Raw genomic sequence first — 21,653 nt, 5'->3', positions numbered from 1 at the left:
TTGTTGCTGTGTTTGTAACTTTAGCAGCTTTGCTTTCATTCCTAGAGGGGGCAAAGTTTGCAGATGATACAAAGGTTTCAGAGTAGCAGCGTGTTAGTCTGTATCCGCAAAAAGAACAGGAGCACTTGTGGCACCTTAGAGACTAACAAATTTATTAGAGCATAAGCTTTCGTGGACTACAGCCCACTTCTTCGGATGCATATAGAGTGAAACATATATTGAGGAGATATATATACACACATACAGAGAGCATGAACAGGTGGGAGTTGTCTTACCAACTCTGAGAAGCCAATTAAGTAAGAGAAAAAAACTTTTGAAGTGATTATCATATATATCTCCTCAATATATGTTTCACTCTATATGCATCCGAAGAAGTGGGCTGTAGTCCACGAAAGCTTATGCTCTAATAAATTTGTTAGTTTCTAAGGTGCCACAAGTACTCCTGTTCTTTTTTAGATGATACAAAGTTACTCAAGATAGTTAAGTCTAAAGCTGATTGTGAAGAGTTCCAAAGGGATCTTCCAAAACTGGGTGACTTGGCAACAAAATGGCAGATGAAATTCAATATTGATAAATGCAAAGTAATGCACATTGGAAAACACAATCCTGATACAAAATATTGGGGCCTAAATTATCTGTTACCACTCAAGAAAGAGATTTTAGAGTCATCATGGATAGTTCTCTGAAAACATTCACTCAGTGTGCACCAGCAGGCAAAAAAGCAAACAGAATGTTAGGAACCATTAGGAAAGGGATAGATAATAAGACAGTAAATATCATAATGCCACTATATAAATCCGTGGTACACCCACACCCTGTATCCTGCTTGCCGTTCTGGGCATCCTATCTCAAAAAAGATAGAATCAGTAAAGTACAGAGAAGGGCAACAAAAATGACTAGGAGTATGGAACGGCTTCCATATGAGGAGAGATTAAAAAGACAGGGCTGTTCATCTTGGAAAAAAAGACAACTATAATAGAGGTATATAAAATAATGACTGATGTGGAGAAAGTGTATAAGGAAGTGTTCTTTACTCCTTTATATAACACAAGATCCAGAGTCACCTGATTAAATTAATAGGCAGCAAGTTTAAAACAAACCAAAGAAAATATTTCTTCACACAATGCACAGTTAACCTGTGGAACTCATTGCCATGGGATGTTATGAAGGCCAAAACTATAATTGCGTTCAGAAAAGAATTAGATAAGTTCATGGAGGATAGGTCCATCAGTCTCTATTAGCAAAGATGGTCAAGGATGCCATGCTCTAGATGTCCATAAGCCAGATACTGGGACTGGACAACTGGGGAAGAATCACTTAATAGTTGCCCTGGTCTATTCTTTTCCTCTGAAGCATCTGGTGTCAGCCACTGTCGGAAGACAGGTACTGGACTAGATGGGCCATTGGTCTGACCCAGTATGGCCGTTCTTATGTTCTTATGGCTGAATAGTTCAGGGTATTGTTAGCATTACAGAGCTTCCCCCTTTATGGGTCATTGCCTCAAATTTAGCCTAATTTGGAAGTAAGTGAAAAAGTCTTTCCCATTAGATAGTAATTTGCTTGCCTGTATAAAATTTGGTACTTGATTTCACTCCAGTTGCTTGTAGAAAAGTGTCCACACCACAAAACTACAAATGGAACTAATTGCAAATGGAACCAATTGGCATCTTTGTTGATAGCATCAGCAGACCAAATTTTGGATGGATCCTTTCACCATTAAATGTAATTCTTCCAGGATCGGGTGGAGGCAGATTGGCATTGCAGTGTGGAGAGTGTCAAATGGCTCCTGCCTATGCTGTTCTGTGCATAAATAAAGGAGCTTCATTCTCCAGAAATGTAGACCCAGAGTAAGACTTTAAGGTCAGAAGTGACCATCAGGATCATCTAGTCTGACCTCCTGCACATGACAGGCCACAGAACCTCACGCCCACTCCTGTAATAGACCCATAGCCTCTGGCTGAGTTATTGAAATCTTCAAATCATGGTTTAAAAACTTAAAGTTACAGAGAATCCACCATTTACACTAGTTTAAACCTGCAAGTGACCCAGGCCCCATGCTGCAGAGGAATGGAACTCCCCCCTCCCCCCAGGGTCTCTGCCAATCTGACCCAGGGGAAAATTCCTTCCTGATCCCAAAGTTGGTGATCAGTTAGTTTGTGAGCATGTGGGCAAGACCCACCAGCCAGACACTGAGAAAGAATTCTCTGTAGTAACTCAAAGCCCTCCCCATGTAGTGTCCCATCACCAGCTAGCCATTGAACCTTTAGACATCACTTTAAATAAATGTTCTAGCTGTGGCCATTGGGATGCCTTCCTCAGGAGAAGGAAATCCAAGGTGCCAGCAGCAGGTACATATATGCAGTCTACATTTTGTCACTGTATTGCTCTGTTCTTCGTATCAGCGTGATTAGCAATAACAGCCTTCAGCAGGCCAAACCCTTTTGATAGATGCAAACTACACTTGATCCCAAAGCCTCAACTCACATGAGTAGTACTGTTGGTTTCTCATCACTGTCAGTGCTAGAGCCTTCTTCTTCGCTACTCTTACCAACTGGTACAGCCTTCCTGTATCCCACTGATTTTGTTAAGGCTTCTCATGTGAGTAGTCTCACAAAAGTGCTGAGCACTATTCATTTATCATAACTGAGTCAGAAAAACATATGAGGCAGGGTAGAGGTGGAATCATGACAATTAACTCTTTGTACCCAGTTCACAGGGTTATGAGAGTAAATAATGGGGCTGTGTAAACCATCCATAGCAGGATATGATCCAAATCAAACCCCCTTTCCTAAAATATTCTGGTGGATGGTAAAAATACTTGCATTCGCCTCACTTTTCTTCACCCCTAGATGGCAGTAACAACATTTTATTTCCTGGTTTTGAAAATTACAGGAGTGTGTGATTCTGGGTGAGTGTCACAAAAGCTGTTAGATGCTGATGAAATGCCCACCAAACTTCGGTTGTCAAACACAAATCCCAAACACAGTCCCACAGTGGGAAAGAATGCAGCTTCTACCCTAACTACAGCTACAAACTGTAGTTACAAAAAACAACCAGAAGAAAAAAGACCCAGTGTGATTTAAGGCAAAACAGTGGGGCTTGGCGGGGGCGGGGGCGGGAAGGAGAGGAGAGGAGTTAAAACACATAGATTTTAAATATCTTTAGGTTCCAAAAAAAAAAAAAAAAAAAAAGAAAATTTTAATAATCTAGTTTAATTTTCTAGTTCTCATGCACTAGTGCAGTACTGTTGTGTTTGGGGTAAAACCACACAATGGGTATGTTTAAATCCTAAAAATATAACTAAATCCTAAAACTCTTTTTACTGAAGAAATAATAAGATAATTAATAATGAACACACGAATCATTTCTGTTCCTGTTAGGCGTGGTAACCCCCTTCATAAGCTTGGGCCAGATTGTCAGGTGCTGTGACTCGGCACAGCTTCACCGAAGCCAAGTTACACCAGCTGAGGAGTTGATCCCTCCACTATACCCCCAGCCAAATCAACTTTGTTGCCTTAGTGCTAAGTTTGTTCAAATGATAACTTCACCAACGCAATCGCTAAAAATCAAGAAAATAAACCTTCATTCACATAAATTAACACCCAGACATCGCAGTACCAAATGCATTCACAGGCTCACCGCCTCCCTAACAAACTTCCTTGAATGCCCGGCATATAAACAACCACATTGGCCAAAGCCAACTCCTGTGAATCACATTCAAATGCACAACTCTGATTATGGCTAAGTTAACATATACACCTGGATGATCAGTTGGTGTAAATTGGTATTACTCCAGTATAGTTAATGGTGTGTTCAATGGTACAATGTATATAGGGGTCTACCAAATTCGCGGCTGTGAAAATCGCATCACGGACTGTGAAATATGGTCTCTTCCATGAAATATGTTCTCCAGACACACAGCTTTGAAGGCAGAGTGGAGAGTGGCGACTGCCACCCTTACTTCTGTGCTGCTGCTGGCGGTGACGCTGCCTTCGGAGCTGGGCACCCAGTCAGCAACCGCTGCTCTCCCATCACCCAGCTTCAGGCAGCACCGCCGCCAGCAGCAGCACAGAAGTAAGGGTGGCAATACCATGACCCCTTAATAGGCTTGTGGTCCCCTTTTGGGTCCAGGTTCCTAGTTTCAGAAACACTGCAGAGAAATCCTATATTTTTTGTGAATAGCTGTGAAATTTGCTATTTATGCCATGACCAACCTACGAAAATTGTGTGATTTCTCTGCGATTTAAGTAGACCCCTATATAGATGTCAGTGGAGTGCAGTGGAGTTAAACCAGTTTATCCTAGATGAAGATGTAGCCCATAATCTCTGTAGGAAACGTGTGATGGTAAAATGTATTATTTTATTATTGTGTTTTATTTTCACATGAAAAGTACAATTGCGTGCACATTCAAATTGTGCATCGGTGCTATGGGGAGCCTTTGGTGTATCAATGTCTCGGGAAATATATATTATCCTTCTTGGGCTACATTTTATAATTTCCCTCTCATTTTAATATTGCTCTTATTGCTATTATTTCTACTGTCCTTTGATTTTTAATTGGTGAAGTCTGTAGGGGCTCAGTTTGGAAGAGACACTATATAAAATAATGTTGTATTATGCGTATATATGTATTATCTGAAGAAGTGGGTTTTTTAACCTACAAAAGCTTATGCCCAAATAAATCTGTTAGTTTTTAAAGTGCCACCGGACTCCTTGTTGTTGTTGTATTATACAGTATCAAATGAAATACCGTTCGTAAAGGAAAGTACTTTATACCCTGAATACATTTTTAAAATTAAGTTTTTTTTCAATTTGTGGTCATAATTGTGCTGTGTCCTGTACATTTATAGCCAGAGGCCAGATGCAATTATCTTAATTGTGTGTATTTTATATTCCTGTGTGAGCAGTGATTGTCCAATTTTAAAATGTATCAGGTGCAGCTGGTCTGCAATAAAGACTAACTATCAAGTAAACATAGATCCTGGGTTAGAAGCATGCTTATCTACTCAAATGTTTGCTCCCCGATCATGTACCTGACTCTCTGCTAATTTCCTGCCATTTTCCTCCAGTGTCATTCCAATGAAATCAATGGTGACACAATAAAACTGGAGAAAAGCAGTGCCAAGGCAGGTTCAGGGGTGAGACATGAACATCTGAGCCACTGGTGTAAAGCTGAAATAAGGCACTGATGAATCAGGCCCTGGATTTTCAAAGCACCTTATTTAGTGCACTTACAAATACAATGGAGGAGGTGGCGTAATTAAGGCCTAGTCTACACTTAAAACTTAGGTCAGCATAACTACAGTGCTCAGACTAGGTATGAAAAATACACACCCCTGAGTGCCATAACAATCCTGACCTAAATGGTTACCTCCGTGTAGACGCAGCTATGTCAACAGAAGAATGCTGCTGTCAGCCTAGCTACCGTCGCTTGGGGAGATGGAGTTCCTAGAGTGATGGAAAAACCCCTTCTGTTGCTGAAGGCTGCACCTACATCATGGGGTTATGTCAGCATAGTTCCAGTGCCATAGCTATGTCACTATAGTCCGTGTAGTGTAGGCATGGCCTAAGAGTCATGACTAAGACCAGCTGTGCAAATCAATCACTGCTTTGCACCGAGAAACCATAATACAGTAAAAAGAACAGGAGTACTTGTGGCACCTTAGAGACTAACAAATTTATTAGAGCATAAGCTTTTGTGGGCTACAGCCCACTTCTTCGGATGCATATAGAATGGAACATGAATTTGTGTCCATGAATTCTTTTGCGTAGAGACTGTCCGGTTTGGCCAACGTACATGGCAGAGAGGCATTGCTGGCACATGATGGCATATATCACATTGGTAGATGTGCAGGTGAACGAGCCCCTGATGGTATGGCTGATGTGATTAGGTCCTATGATGATGTCACTTGAATAGATATGACAGAGTTGGCATCGGGCTTTGTTACAAGGATAGGTTCCTGGGTCAGTGGTTTTGTTCAGTGATGTGTAGTTGCTGGTGAGTATTTGCTTTAGGTTGGGGGGGTTGTCTGTAAGCGAGGACAGGTCTGTCTCCCAAGATCTGTGAGAGTGAGGGATCATCTTTCAGGATAGGTTGTAGATCTTTGATGATGCGCTGGAGAGGTTTTAGCTGGGGGCTGAAGGTGACAGCTAGTGGTGTTCTGTTATTTTCTTTGTTGGGCCTGTCTTGTAGGAGATGACTTCTGGAATCATAATACTCAAAAACCAGTGGGAGAACACTTTAACCTGTCTGGCCATTCAATGACAGACCTGCGGGTGGCTATCTTACAACAGAAAAACTTCAAAAACAGACTCCAACGAGAGACTGCTGAGCTGGAATTGATATGCAAACTAGATACGATCAATTTAGGATTGAATAAGGACTGGGAATGGCTGAGCCATTACAAACATTGAATCTATCTCCCCTTGTGAGTATTCTCACACTTCTCATCAAACTGTCTGTACTGGGCTATCTTGATTATCACTTCAAAACTTTTTTTTCACTTACTTAATTGGCCTCTCAGAGTTGGTAAGACAACTCCCACCTGTTCATGCTCTCTCTGTGTGTGTATATATATCTCCTCAATATATGTTCCATTCTATATGCATCCGAAGAAGTGTAGCCCATGAACGCTTATGCTCTAATAAATTTGTTAGTCTCTAAGGTGCCACAAGTACTCCTGTTCTTTTTGCGGATACAGACTAACACGGCTGCTACTCTGAAACCTGTCATAATACAGTAGTTCATTTAATCCTTATGATTAATAAATCCGTCCCAAAGAAAGTCAAGAAACTGTAAATCACGTGAAGATTATCTTTAAACTCTTAGGCTCCAAATGCATTCTTTGTGATCTATTTTTGCAGAAATCTCTGAAGCAGCCCTCAAAGTTAAAGCTCTGTTGAGAGTAACGGCTCAGCAGGGAGGTCTAGCCAGCCTTCCAAATGATGGAAATGTAATTGCACTACACAGCCATCACAAAAAAATTGATAAGGTGTCTGTACAAAGTGCACTTTCATCGTTTGGCAGCCGGGGCTGAAATGCTGTGTCAAATGCATTTACAGGATGCCGCAGGAATTCAGCCCAGTGTAAATGTCTGCCGTAAAATATCTCCTAATAACGTCAAAGCAAACTTACTGGAAGGTCTCATTTCCTTTGCATAAACACTCACGTCAGAAAAAAAAAAATGATTACCTAACGGTTGTATTAAACATTTCCCCCTGCAAACGTTTGCCCTACAGCTAATAAAAAAATGTGAGGAAGTTTGCTGATTTTTCATCCCTTTCACCTGCAAAATATCTTTCATTTTGTCTTTGCTCAACAATAATTGAGTTATGACAAGACAGTGGTTAATAGATGTAACAGTTTAGGCAAGTAAATACCATCTCTGCAAGCCTAACAGTAGATGGGCTGTGGAGACGCAATAGGGAGCCTCTCCCCACACTTCTTATTCAAGCAAAACTCATAGGGACACATTTTAAAAGGTATTTAGGTGCCTAAAAATGCAGATAGTTGCCCACTGGGAGTTTTCAAAAGTCCCTAGGTGCCTAATTTGGGACATAGGTACCTAGGGGCTTTTGAAAATCCATTAGGTGCCTTTCTTAATCTTTAGGCACCTAAATACATTTTAAAAAATCTGGCCCTTGGTGACATAAAAGGAACTCAGAACACTGGACTCAGGTCTTCGCAGGTAAACCACAAGAAGAAAAATATTTAAATTCACCTTTAATAAATGCATTTAGCTGACACTTAGTTTGGTGAGGAAACTGATTACCCTATATTGTGACTTGTGAGATCTGGACCAAATACTTACGTTCTACCTGAATTCCCAGAACTACTATATGATACTCTCCTAAGGCATCATCTTCAGATGTGCAGGTGTGCATGGAACTCTCATTGAACTCAGTGGGAGTTCTGCACGCAGAAAGACAGCAAAGAACTAAAGCAGCATCACTTGCCCCGTAACCTCAGCCGTGCAGGACACAACGCCATCCACAGCCTCTGAAACAACTCTGACATTATCATCAAAAAGGCTGACAAAGGAGGTGCTGTCGTCATCATGAATAGGTCAGAATATGAATGAGATATTGCTAGGCAACTCTCTGACACCACATTCTAGAGGCCATTACCCTCTGAACCCACTGAGGTTATTTAATTAATTTGCAAACTGGACACCATAAAATTAGGCCTGAATAAAGACTGGGAGTGGCTGGGTCACTACAAAAAGTAATTTCCCCTCTGTTGATACTCACACCTTCTTGTCAACTGTTGGGAATGGGCGAGGTCCACCTTGATTGCATTGGTCTTGTTAGCACTACAAACGTAATTTTCCCTCTGTTGATATTCACCCCTTCTTGTTAACTGTTGAGAATAGGCTACTTCCACCTTAATTGAATTTGCTTCATTAGCACTGATGACCTCCACCTGGTAAGGCAACTCCCATCTTTTCATGTGCTGTAATATATATACTGCATACTGTATTTTTCACTCCATGCATCTGATGAAGTGGGTTTTAGCCCACAAAAGCTTATGCCCAAATAAATATGTTAGTCTCTAAGGTGCCACAAGAACTCCTCATTGGTTTAGCAAAGAACTAGCAGCCCATAGAGACTGACTATGTGCTGCATGTAGTAAAATAATTTTCTTTGTTCCCATTCTTAAAATTGCTACTAATGCGTGTGATTATCAGTTAAACAAACAAGAATGTCTCCCTCTCCTTTTACCCTCTTTATTATTCTATTTCAAATTGTATTATTATTATTATTATTTATTTACTGGAGTTTTGGTCAAAAAATGTTCATAGGAAAAAATAGCTTCACCAATTTTTTTTGTCAAAAAATTGCTTTTGACTGTTCCCTCCCCTTTCTTTTGTTGATAAAACACCAACATTTTTCATGGGATGGGAGAAAATTCATGCCCTGCTCTCTATATTATTGCTTTAAGGAAGTCATCAGCTTTACATGAGAATATTATTATTATTTATTTTGATTGCTGTTGTACGCAAAGATCTGAACCATAATCATTATGTAGTACATGATGCTAGGCTCAATATGTAATAAGAACACTCACTGCCTCAAGTTGCTTACGCTCAGAAAGAGACAAAAAGAAATGAATGGAAGGGGGAATGGGATACAACATAAAACCAACATAGTAAGGGTGGTGATATAAGCATTAGTCTTCTATGTTTTTTCACTTCAGGACATGCAATATATGAAGGAAGGGGTGGTGTTAGAGGAATACTGTCAAACTACATGAATGGGCTAGATCCTTAGCTAGTGTAATCTGGTGTCACTCCATTGACTTCAATGGAGCTAAGCCAGTTTACACTAGCTGAGGATCTGGACCAATAACATTATACATTAAATATCGTTTAAAAAAGAAAAAAAATCAATATACATCAACTTTACCCACTTGTACATAATGTACCCATTATCAGGTGGCCAGTTTATTGTAGGCATCACAGAAGAAATGGTTTAGTGGTTTAGTTATTATTTTATCCCTGATAATGATGTAGCTTGCTGAGGTGGCATTAATACTGCAATACTGACCTGTTATAAAAAAGATCTAAACAAATCTTAGCTTGTGAGATTGTGGGTTGTTGTTTTCTTATAATCCCATTAGAGGGTGGTTAATTAACACTTCTGCATAGCTTGGAGCTTCCTTTGAAATTTGCTGACCTCTTTTTAATTATGAATATATGAACAAGATACCAACCATATATAGCTAAATCTATATGGGGAAATCAAAAATAAGCATTTTTCAGGACCTTTGTATCCACTTTTCCTCTCTGCTGTCTAAGGACCTTCCTCTCACCCATTGCAGTTTTATATTTTTATCCTGCAGTTTAAGAACTCTGTAGCAGCACTTCATCTGGAATTCAAGTATTATTACTATTTATCTTTTATCTTTCTTTTCACTATTTTTAATATTGTAATGTATTGACAGTGGTTTGGGGGGGGATGCTACTGCCCCCTAGTGGACAAAATCAGAACTCCTCAAATGTATTTCCTACACTGCAAACAGCTACCGGAGATTCTCCTTTGGTCAAGTGGCGGGGTCATTTGCATTTTTAGGTAGCCCTATGAAGTCTTAGATGACTATGGATTTATTACAAAATATATTATCTCCCATTATTTTTCTTACTCAAAGCTCATGACTGCTCAGGCAATGGTGAAACTCACAGCAAGTAAATGATTAAAAAAAAAAAAAAAGGTCAATTTCTTGGAGTCTTCGAATCAAACCTGGATACCTTTCTGGAAGAAATGCTTCAGTCAGACACAAGTTATTGGGCTCAGTGCAGATTATTTAGTGGTCTCTTCTGGCCTTAAAATCTATGATAAATAGCAGGTCATGATCATTTTCCATCAACACAGTCTAACACACTTTTCTGAAATAACTACAGATCTTTCGAAGAATTATCAATAGGTGCATGAAATATTTATATATTTCGGATCTAATATTTATATCTAAAGAAACAGGAATTTAATGGATGAAAACTTGTCCTGCAACTCAGGCCCCACTCCAGCAACTTATTGTGTGCAAGTAGGATGCTGTGCCTACATGGATCCCCACTGATTTCAAGTTGCAGGATTGAAGCCTAAGGTTGAAACTAGCCTTCCATTTTTTCCATTAAATCTTTTCCCCTGAAATTTCACTTGCCACATCTTACCCTAGCCTACATTTCCCCCTCTTCCTTCCCCTTTCCTCCCCCCCGAGAAGTTTGGAAGTGGTCACACAAGGAATTCTAAAGACATGCTGCTTCCAAAATACTACCGACCTGCACTTTTTGAAAGTCTTTTTCCAACATTTGTTCTTTAGGAATCGTGTTTCTCAAAAATGGCTTGGCCAAAACACGCTAATGAGTTTAAATTGTTGACCTTCTCAAGAGGAGAAGTACCTTTTAGTGGATTCATTCAAGTTTTATGTGTATACAGAAAAACCTTTTTTTATGGAGGTGCAGACTGTGACACTATGGCTATATTTGCAACTGATTTTCCTTGATAGGGCTTATGTTGACCCTCACTTCAAAATTTTTAGATGGAAGAATTATTGATCCATGTCTTCTGAGGTTTTAGGGCAGCTTTGTTTTTCTTCTACCAGCACAAAAGAATGAGATCACTTCTCTGGCTCCTTTATGCTGGGGAAAAAGGGCTGGAGTAGCATAAAGGGGTCTTAAAAGCCTGAGATCCAGCTGTGGGAAGATTCTTCTGATGCAGGAACTATGGAAGACACAGCCTTTTACAGCAGCCTCTTTCCTCCACTGGGCTGCTCCAAAGAAGCCACCTCTGACTCCCCACCTCATCAGTTTCTGTCCAAGCAATGTCCCTGATACTAGGCAAGATCCCAGCTCACATTCCTGCTCTCTCCCCCGCCCCCCTCCCTGCTCACGTTCTTCAAGTCAGTGGGGATTTTTCTGACTAAATACAATGTCAAAACTCGGGATTTGGCTTATTGTCAACACATCTTATCAGTAATTCCCCAGTACTGTCTGGAACATCCCACAGGAATCCCTCAAGCAATCACACTCCATAACTCAACACCTAGACAACCCCAGGAAATAGTCTTACCCTCAACAAGCATTCACTGAAACACTGTCCAAAATACTCCCAAGCAGTCCTCCTGGCACTTGCTGGGAGAACTGTTCCTGAATAAAACAACGAGAAGTCCTTGTGGCACCTTAGAGCAAGGGTGGGCAAACTACAGCCCGCGGGCTGGATCCGGCCCGTCAGGGCTTTGGATCCAGCCCATGGGATTGCCACCCCCGTGGCACTGCGGGGCTAAGGCAGGCTCCCTGCCTGCCCTGGCCCTGCGCTACTCCCAGAAGCGGCCAGCAACATGTCCCTCAGGCCCCAGGGGAAGGGGGCAAAGGGCTCTGTGTGCTGCCCTCGCCTGCAGGCCCCGCCCCCTGCAGCTTCCAGTGACCGGGAACAGGGAACCGCTGCCAATGGAAGCTTCGGGGGAGGTACCCGCAGGCGAGGGCAGCGCGCGGAGCTATCTTCCCCACCCCCAGAGACGTGGTGCTGGCCGCTTCTGGAAGCTGTGTGGGGCCAGGGCAGGCAGGGAGACTGCCTGAGCCCCGCTGCGCAATGCTGCCACCCCGGAGCTGCTCAAGGTAAGCAGCAACGGGCCGGAGCCTGAACTTTGAACCCCTCCTGCACCACGCACCCCAACCCCCTGCTCTGAGCCCCCTTCCGCACTCTACACGCCTCCTGCACCCCAACCCCCTGCCCTGAGCCTCCGCCTGCACCCTGCACCCTCTCCCATACCCCACACTCCCTCCTGCACCTCAACCCCCTGCCCCAGCCCTACATTCATGGCCCTGCATGCAATTTCCCCATCCAGATGTGGCCCTCGGGCCAAAAAGTTTACCCACCCCTGCCTTAGAGACTAACAAATTTATTTGGACATAAGCTTTTGTGGGCTAAAACCCACTTCATCAGATACGTGACTCCTCATTATTTTTGCTGATACAGATTACCGGCTACCACACTGAAACCTCTTCCTGATTAATGGCCTGTGTGTGTACGAATTGGGTGTTAAGGTTAGTGTCGGAACTATTTATGTAACTTTAACTTGTGAGTCCATGAGTCTTTAACGTTTGGGGTTTTTTTTATGGCGGTGTTTTAACAGCACGCCTTCTTTTGAACTGCACTTAGCAACCTTATCTCTTTTTAAAAAGAAGAACAGGAGTACTTGTGGCACCTTAGAGACTAACAAATTTATTAGAGCATAAGCTTTCGTGGACTACAGCCCACTTCTTCGGATGCATTATCTCTTTTTGTTTGGGAATGATTAGCCCTGCTCCTAAAAAGACTGAGAACTGTGTTTTCTCTTAAGTTCTCTCTGTCTTTGCAGCTCTTTAAACAAACGGGGGAACAAAAGATTGTGCAATGCTTTGTAATGCAAAATACAGCAAGACAGCCTTTCACATGATGTAGGGTATTTCTAGTATGACCGCATGTAAGAAGTTGTTTCTCTCAAACCCTTTCTGCTGAATTATGTTTGTCTTGTACTCAAAACATATTCCGTTCCAAATACCAATTGGCTTTATGCAGCTAGTACCAGGAGTAGTCATAAAAAATGACCCAGATTTGGACTGATCATCCTCAGAACAGAATACAACAAAGAGTCCTAGTTCTCAGCCCATTATTTGTTCTTTTTTTAAAAATGATCATTGGCTCCCAGCTAAGAGGGAGCAATTAAAGAACCCAGCTTAGAAATTCGAAAGGCCAAAACAAGCAAACAAAAAAGGAAACAAATAAACAAAGAGAAAGGTTTAAGGGACGAACCACAACTTTATCAGAGTTAAACTGTCCTGATCCAACCACAGCATTGTGATATATTCCCATTAGGATCATAATAAAGAAACAACAGTAATTTATTGCTATGTTTTGATGACAGAATGATGTAATTATATCTGGTCACTTTAACCAGTTGCCTTAAAAATGACCCGGCCACTGAGGGTTCATTTTCTTTTTGCAGTTGGTATACAGAATAGGTTCACCTCAAAGGCTCAAACAATCAGTTCAGTTGAGCTAAGAATTAGATCTGCATGAAACATACCTTTTTGGTTCACATGGGCTGCAACTAGATCTGGGCCCCAGATTGGAACGTGAAATTTGAATCCCAGACTCATATCTGAACATTGTGGCTTGGATGTATCTCTGTAATGGACTCAAACTAGGGCATTATATCCTATTGTACCAACTTTGGGGAGATCTGGATTCAAATCTGGATCTGAACTCTATTTCAAGCCCATCTTTCCTTCTGACAAACATTTCCAGTAGCTTTAGTTCACATAGATTTTGAATTTTTGAGTTTCACTTTATATTTTAGGTACATTTGAGTCCAACATGTCCAACATTAAATTCAAAACTAAGAGTCCCATTTTCCCCGAGGCATGAGTAAACCAGATCAGGAGACTTGGCATTACCTATGGATCTTTCTGTTGGTGTTTTGACCCCTATGGAAGAAACCAAGATTTCTACTTTCTTAGCTCAAAGATTCCCTGAGATCTGCAGGAGACAGGGGTCATTTGTGTAGACACCAGATATCTCTCCTCTACTGCAAGGCCCATAGGGTTCTGCTGGCTCCAGGACAGTATTGCTCCTATGGCATTCCACCAATGATGACTGCTCTTTGACAGGGTTTCATGGCGTGGTGGGGGAAGCATGCAAGGAAATACAGTTTTGGGCTGTGTTAATTTTTGCCAGCCGCTCTGTGGGCTGCAGAAAGAGTAATCCAGAAAAGTCGAGCTGCCAAAGCCCAAACACGGCGGACTCCCTGTGGAATATTAGTACTGGGATGGAAGGAAGTATATCCAAAGCATAGGCTCCCCTCTATGTGGAGTTGCACTGAGTGTGTGTTTGGATCCTCTCAGGTTATGTGACTCTGAGGTAGTGGCTAACTTGACTGAAAGAGATGAACAATCATGGTGAGAGAACTGGGGAGACAGTTAGTGCAGATGTCCTGGTCTTAAAGAGCCTTGGCCCCTTAGCAATTCATCAGCAGGCCTATGTTTGTGTGTATGTTCATTGCAACATGGGGGAGTCTGAAGAGTGTAGCTATGGGTCTGACTGCAAGTGCGACACTCCCTTTTGCAATGTGAGAACAAAGCAGCAGAGCAAAGTCCTGAGTACTGGCAGTAAGGAGATGTCTTCAGAACCTAGTATGAAGCAACACTGGGCCGTACTTGAGCCATCATTCATCTCCATCCTCCCGACACCTCGAAAGGAGGGGATTAAAAATGCTGAAGTGGGGACAGGCAACACCAGCTGGTGTAGGAGCAGAGACAAGAATGGAAGTAAGTAAAAGCACCAAGTGGGGAAGAAAAAACAAGGGGAATGAACAATCTCCACATTTCCCTGTTTTACTCTACTGATGTTCTCTTCAAGGACTGCAGTCACCTCAGTTTGCTTCATACCTGAACAAAGAACTTTCTTTGCCTGTTTACATTGTAAGTTCTCCAGGGACAGAACGGTCTCTTCCTATATATGTCTGCTGCACCTAGCACATTTTGGGCGCTACTACAGTATAAATAATATTAATAATAGTAGAGATGGGTCCAAACCAAAACCCTGAAATCCGAACACCTGAGGAAGTTTGGATCCAGATATAGCATCTGGCCTAATCTGTACAATCAGCTATAACGAAAAGCCTGGGTCTGAACACCCCTGAACTTTAGAATATGAACTTTGTGTCTCTGGCCAACTTTAATAATTGGCTGTTCTCATGGTTAATGTGTCCAACTTTAACTTACTGAAAGCAGGATTTCCCCCCCCCCCCCCTTTCTTCTCTGCTGTAAAGGACAAGTAGTTTTTTAACTGATTCATTCATGAAGCTGCCATTGTGTTGTCATTTAGTGAATTCTTCCCACCCACACATCTAGATTCATTCCTTCAACACATGGAGCACTAGGAATAAAACAAGTTCATTGTCTGCCAAGTTATAATTTGTCCCTTTGGAAAAGCAGTGCTGGTGTTAATGGGTTAGCCTGTATCTCAGTGTGTTTTAAAGCTCTCAAGGAACTAGCTGTTAAAATGCATGTTAGTTTAGCTTAAAAAAAAAAAAAAGACAGCAAAGACATGTGGGAAACAGGGAAACAGACCTACAGTTTTCACTGTGAACACAACAGATTACAGGATACACATATTTTCCTTCTGGCTCCACTTGATCTGGCTTCTGGGATAGGTCACCCACTGTTTGGAGAACACACATATGTAGAGATGATATGTCTGTGCTTAGGGGTCAAGAACTTGTGGCTAAGGAGCAGCAGATAGGAAAGCCTATGCAATAAATAAAATATATTTGTCCCCATTTGTGCTGAAATGGTCTCCCATGGTCTACAGGGACAGCTGAGAACTTGGAAAGAATAACTCCACTGTGAAAATAGCTCATTCCTTTGTGTTACTCAGACTTAGAATCTTACTTCAGAAGAAGAAAAAAAACATTGAGCATCTGTTGGGTCCCAGACCTGCACTTACAAGACCATAAAACATTGTCTGATGTGGATCGCATCAGACCAGAGAGTAGTGGTGGAAACATGGCTGGTAGTTTCAAGGAGAATGAAGTGCACTGGTGCACGAGATGAGAGATGATGATGCAGGTATAGGGAGTGGCAATAAAAGAAAAAACCCAAAGCAAAGAGAGTTACAATGATTACATATGTTTATCTAGGTGCTTATACTGGTGTCCATCATTGTCGTGTCAGAGTGCCTGAGGTGATGGAGGTGTGGATGAAGATTTCAGCCCAGGTGGAGTTAAGGTACTGGGATTCGCAGTCTCCATTAAAGAGGGGATGAGGGACAGTTTTCAAGACAGGAGCTGTGAAAGAGAAGAAAAGTTCAGGACCGATATTTCTGGAAGCAAATAAGAGCTGTGAGTCAAAAAGGGAAACAGAGTGTTTGAGGATTCTCCTCTGCCCTAAGAGAAGTACTTTTACCTCTGAGAGAATTTGCTGAAGGAATTTGAGATGGATATAACTTGCTTGGCCATGATGAGAGGAGGGTGGGTCAAGTAGGGCCCAAGGAATAATAAAATAATACTTATCTACTATAATGCTCACAGTGCTGATAAGAGGCTCAATTAATGAGTGTTTGTAATGTGAAACTCAAATGAGATGTGTTATCAAGGTGCAAAGCATCCGATTTTGCACCATATAGGAAAGTAGCAGATGAGAATAGATCTAATTTCATTTTCCTTTGTTAAGGTCCTTGTCAAAAATCAAGGGGCCAAATTCTCAGTTGGCATAAATCAATGTAGCTTCATTGATGTCAATGAAACAACACCCATTTACTCCAGATGAGGGCTTGCGGGAACTGCTCAAGCTCTCCTAGACTTTAGGGTTAAAGATGCTCCAAGTAATCTGTTTCTTGCCAGCTATAATTGTAAAAATCCTGGATAAGAAGTTGAAGTGTAGGTTACAAGGAATGGTTCTGTAAAATGGCATCATGTAGTTTGTCTCTCAGTGTCAAAGAGTCTCAAAGGATGCCGTTCTTTAATAATTGCCATCTATGCAAACTTAGCCTGGACTCTGAGAATGAAGCTGCATTCTTTTCAGCTCACCTATGGGAAGAGAAAAATGGTGAAAAAAATTAAATATTTGTTATTAATTTGTGGGGTCAAAAATTTCAATGTTTAAAGAAATTTCAGGCAGCTCTGTCACCTTTGTTTTCCGCTCTGTCACCTTCCACAGGTTTGGTAGGAATAGGATGACTGCTCTCTCTCTCCATCAGGGCTTTCAGGGATCTACCTGGGAGGAACTCTGTTGCCTTCCCCCTTCCGTAGTGCCTTCTAGAGTCCTGAATCTTTACAGGGTCTTCTAGGTGTAGGAAATTCCAGAAACCCCCAATGGTGCAACAGGAATGCTTGATGGTACTGGTGTCTTGTGACCAAGAAAAGTTCCTGAAGTGCCTGTGATGTGCAGGATGTCAAACTAGGTGATGATGATGGTCCCTTCTGGCCTTAAAGTCTATGAATTTATGAGAATCCTTAAAGAGCTGTAAGTGTTCCATACCAAAATTGCACTAGGGAAAGATGTCTCCTCATTCCAGATGATTTCTGGTCCTCATTCTAAGGATTATAGGCTTCTTTTAATCCTAGCTTAATAGAACCAGTTGGTGGAAGAAACAGGAATATTTTCCAGTTTTCTGCTCCATGACTGAGGGGGCTGGCACATCTTGAAATCAGAATACCCTTTAAAAACTGGAGGAGGCAGGATCCATACCAGGTGGCTTCCTGAAGACTCTATTGAGAGGCAGTCTTCCAGCACCTCCAGAGAAACTAGAGTAGACAGGAAATGGGGCCAAATGGCCCCATGAGGGAGTGGAAGGGAGGAAGACAATTGTGAGATAATGGAGAGGTCCCAGGCCATGCTGGAGGAAAAGGGTGCTGTTGAGAGACTGAGGGAGGCCAGCTAATAGAAACTGGTTGTTTGTTGGGTTTGCAGCTGTGCAAACAATCTCAGACTATCTTCACAGACTTTCATAAGCCTGGTTGAGTTCTAGGATATATCAAATGTCTCATCCAAGGCTTAGTTCAACTGGGTTTGAGAACTGGTACAAAGTATTAAACTAGAATGAATTTAATTTTAATGTCACAATCTGCATGCTATTTAAGGTGAGATCCTCAGTGGGTGTAAACTGGCATAGCCCATTGACTTAAGTGGACCTACACCATTTTATACCAGCTGAGGATCTAGCCCTTGATAAATAGAGATAAAGTCTGGTATCATTGCACTTTTGGATAACTTTTCCTGGGTGCCCATTTTAAAACTGCGCTACTTCTTCTGCCTTGGTTAAAAAAAATAATGTCAGTTATGCAGCAGAACAGGGTTTGATTGTTTATAATGACAGCTATAGAGCCTTTTCTCCCACCTTTGTGTGGAATGGAATGAGGATGGGAAGAATGAACATAATTCCCCATTAGCATTAATAGGAGTTACCTTTATAAATCTCATTGTGCTGCATGGGAGAATAAACTGCACTGTGTTGATCATCTTGAGTACTGGAAATGGATGATTAGAAAGTTAGTGACATGGATTCTTCTCTGAGTTATGCTGGTATAAATCTTGAGTAACTGTTAACTTTACTGGAGTTATTCAGGATACATGCTAATGTAATTGAGGCCAGAATTTGTTCTCCTATTTAAAAAAAAATTAAACAAGAGAGTAGAAAATTTAAACATAAATATCCTGACAAATCCATTTTCCAGAAGTCTTAACTTTGTCTTTGCTGGTGACCCCTTTATTTATTTATTTATTTATTTTCAAACTGATGTTTTCATGGTCATTGACATAAATTTTCCAGCTTTTCTAACACAGAACATCTGTGGTCACTATGCAGAGTCCCCATATAGGTCATGGGAAAGCTTTATCTTCCTAATATACTCCAACCCTCTATATATTCTAATCCAATTGACAGAGGCCAAGCGTGTTTATAAATAAATATTGTCTTATAATGACCATTTCCATTTGCCCCAGAGGAATGGATATTTAGTCCTTACAAGTTGGCAGATTGCCTCTTTTGTAGCAGTGAGAACAGTTTTACCATGTCTGCTTGACATTTGATTTGTGTGAAAATGAACTCTCCAAAATGACAGGCTAGTGATACTGAAAAATAAAACGCTTCAAACCACACCAGTTTGTTCATTCATCCCTCATTTTCAGAGAAAAGGATGGAGCATATTTAGTAAATATACATAATGTACCTGGTGATATGGATTTGTCACAGACCAAAGCAGAGATGAAGAGAGTTAATAAAGCATGTGAGTCTAATTTAAACCCCGTCGGCTAATATTTCAGTCAGAGTACCTAACATTACTGGGTTAGAGGACGCTAAACTGAATGAGAAATTCAGGACCAGTGTTGCATTGATGACTTAAGCAAAAGTCCTGGCCACATGTTTTTTGAACGAAATATCCTACAGCTGGTGGAATGTCTGGGAGGGAGCACTTGGCTTTTCTTTTGAACTGAGGCCACAAGAGCTCTCCATTAGCTGGTTCTAATCACTCAGGGTTGACACACCCTTTAGTGGACATGCTCTGCCTCCTTGGAGAAGTGTGGCCAGCATAAGAAAGAGATCATGCTCTGCTCCTGGCATGACTTTTGATGATTTCTGTTCTCTCAGTGCAGCAGAGGACAGGACCCATCCTTTAAACGGTGCACATTCTGAAAGAGATTAATTGCAATCTTTAAAGTGTCAACACTCAGTCCAGGTCTAATGTAATATATTTTATCTACCTATCTAAATTAAATCTTTTCTATTACATATTCTTTCTCCCAAACTGCATGTGTCACAATATGTATGCAACATTATTGTAGCCACGTTGGTCCCAGGATATTAGAGAGACAAGGTGGGTGAGGTAATATCTTTTATTGGACCAACTTCTGTTGGTGAGAGAGACAAGCTATTGAGCCTACACAGAGCTGACACTTGAAGAAGAGCTCTGTGTGAGCTCAAAAGCTAGTCTCTCTCACCAACAGAAGTTGGTCCAATAAAAGATATTATCTCACCCTCCTTGTCTCTCTATATAACAATATAGAATTCTTATTTTAGTCCTCTGTTCACCAAAAATTCTGCAATTTGGGCCAAAAGGAACCTGTGTGTTTTTACATGGCTTGATTTATTGTAAAACCATCTCTGATAAATATCCTCCCATCCTGACCACTAGCAGCAATGGAGCCCTACCTTTGGCTATATTCACTTTGCAGCGCATCTATCAGACTCCCAGCTGGACTGCACAAGTGATGGACCAACTGCTTCGGATGTCATGAGAACCATCTCAGATTTTCAACCAAGACTCAACCAAAGACAGCATTTCATTCACCACCTGTTCATTATGTCTACACCCTCATCTCTAGTCACATGCTTGCACTGGGATCATGTATAGAACAAGCTGATGTATGAACTTTGTTCCTGTTTTATTCTGGACAAGGTTCTATGTTGAAGCTATAAGACAAGCTCATCTTGTTTTAAAAGACAAATGGAAAAACATGACATCTGGGAAACAGCTTCAAAAAACATTTTATTATTTTTTTCTTTTAAGCCCTGTGAACTAGATAACAAGGGGAAAAAACATCCACACACAGAAAGTCTTCATTCATTTATTATTTTTGGGCTCAGTTCAGTTTTCTATTATGTAAAATGTGTGATGTCTTTGCTTTCTGCTGCTGGGAATTTGTCTGAAGAGAAATGTGTCTCTTTCTTCCTTTGGGAATTATCAGAGCTCAGGAGCCAATTTTCGTCAGAAGCTCTGCTTCTCAAATGACACTTTTGATTCTTAGATACACACTGTGGGTGGACCAACCTCTGTTGGGTGAGAGAGACAAGCTTTTGAGCTTACACAGAGCTCTTCTTTGGGTCATTTGATTCCTGTGTATTCTCTTGTGTCACATAAATCGTGTTTTTTTCTTTCACATTTTGTGGTCTATGTAGGTACATAACTATAAGGCTCTTTCCTCCATCCTTCAGGATAAATTGGGGAGATAGCTTATCACAGAGCCACTCCTTCCTTTGTTTGATACTGTAGCAGCGCGACGACTCACCAGTGCAGCACCTCTTGCTGGTCGTCTGGGAATTAGCTCTTGTCCAGGTCCGGAGTGTCTTTTGCTGGCTGGTGTCTCGCCTGCCTCAGGCCCCATGTCCCTCTCAGACCCCGGTGCCCCTTTACCTCGGGGTTCTACCCCAGCAGTACCCCTACTCTCTGGGTCTCCCCTCCAAGAGGAACCCCCCAACCCTCTACAGTCACCTTGCCTCAGTGACTACTGCCAGTCATCATCTACCCCCCTTTCACTGGGGCAAACTGCAGTCTGTAATGGCCACTCATCACTGGCAAGGGGGTTGGACCAGCTGCCTCTGCCTATTCCCAGGCTGCACATCCCAGCCCCAGTACCTGTGTAGGCCTTTATCAAGGCCTCAGCCTGGGGAGTTACCAGGCTGGAGCTCCCCAGCTCCTCTTGCCCTTCCCCAGCACTGCTCTGTCCAAGGTACCCTTTGCTCCTTCAGGCAGCTAGGTCCATCTCTCTCCAAAGCTAGAGAGAGACTCTTCTGTCTCCTGGCCCCACAGCCCTGTTATCCAGGCCAGCCATGGCCTGATTAAGCCAAGCACACCTGGGACCAACTACCTCGCCAGCCTCCCTCAGCTGCTCTTAGTCTCT

This window comes from Malaclemys terrapin, chromosome 1, assembly GCF_027887155.1.
Source record: "Malaclemys terrapin pileata isolate rMalTer1 chromosome 1, rMalTer1.hap1, whole genome shotgun sequence".
In the NCBI taxonomy this organism is placed as follows: Eukaryota; Metazoa; Chordata; order Testudines; family Emydidae; genus Malaclemys; species Malaclemys terrapin.
Note: the sequence above shows the minus strand (reverse complement) of the source record.